Source organism: Rhagoletis pomonella, unplaced genomic scaffold (genome assembly GCF_013731165.1).
Source record: "Rhagoletis pomonella isolate Grant_MI unplaced genomic scaffold, Rhpom_1.0 Rhpom_scaffold_00239, whole genome shotgun sequence".
NCBI classification, from domain to species: Eukaryota; Metazoa; Arthropoda; class Insecta; order Diptera; family Tephritidae; genus Rhagoletis; species Rhagoletis pomonella.
The window spans coordinates 27,400-28,773 of NW_023458793.1; positions in this window are offsets into that span (position 1 = coordinate 27,400).

Sequence of the window (1,374 nt, forward strand, 5' to 3'; positions counted from 1 at the left end):
CAGTCTTGATGAATGCTACTGTTGTTTGCGTCATACTTGTTTCGGTTTGTGTATCTTGTTCTGCAATTTCGACAATATTTTTTTGTGTAGATATTTCTTCTTGCACAACAATCTCTTTTTGTTCTTCCTCGGTATCCGACGTACCTTCGAACAACCAAATGTCGAAATCGATCTCGATATGTTGTTTGTAAGAGGTTGGTATTTCAAATTCAACGTTATACCTGGATAACGAGGATACTAGTTTGTCTCTAACGCTTGAAAATACCTGGTAGGACTCCAATTGGTGAGCTTTTGTTAGGGTATTATTAACTCTACGTATGAGTTTTCCTATATTGTTTAGCGATGACAGTAGAACATTTAAATGTTTCTTTACTGTTTCAGTTTTAATTTTTATGTTCTTACATATGCACTTATAAGATTTTTCCGCGTTTATTTTATTTTCAGTGAGTTCCTTCGAAATTTCTTCCCACTTCTCCATTGAGAGGATGAATCAATAATAAAAAAAATGTTTATTTAAACCTTATCCAGACCGTCAGCGCGGCTCTGGTACCTCTTTTTAAGAATTTTATTGTGGGTTGAGTAAAATTTCAAGAATAAACCCACTGCGTTGATAACAACGATAACTATAAGGTAAGGTTGTATCCAAAGCTTCAGTGTGGTCTATTATCTGAACCGTGTTTACCACGTTAGCATTTGGATCACTGACCTTCGATTCTTTACCTCCCATTTTTAAAACAAATTTGTAATAATCAGTAAAAATTTTTCTTTTTCAAAATTTATCTATTTTGTTTTTTTTTTCTTTTTTTTTTTTAACAGCCAGGTTCAAAGCCTGCCTTTCGCATTGCTCTTGTTATTTCTTCTGTCAAAGTGGTTGGGGTGAGTACATCCTGCATTGTAGGCTCTCGGGTCATGCCAATATCTTTCCAGAGTTTCTTTAAAACCTCAAGCTCTTTTTCATAGTTCGGTTCCAAATTTGGTAAAACTTCATCCAAATTCCAATTAAGGGGGTTTTTGGAAAAATCTCTGGGCATCGTGGAATCAAGTATAAACAACAATTAAAAAAAAAATCTTTTTTTTTTTTATTTATTTAATTAAAAAAAAAAATCTCATTCAGAAAATTATAGTTTTCTTAATTCGTAAATTTTTGCCATTAATTTAAGTCTATCATTATTTGTTGTGGCAAAATTTAGTGCCCTATATGTCAAAGCTATTTCTTTCTTCTTCCTGTATCGCTTTCCTCCTCGAGTTTGCTTTTTAGTTTTGAAAATGGGTGGAATCTTTGGTTCTTCCACCCGTCTTTGTAATTTGTTTCGCCGCCGATATTCCTCGATAGTTATCGGTTGCGGCCCTGTTTGTACAACTTCGGAGGTTTGA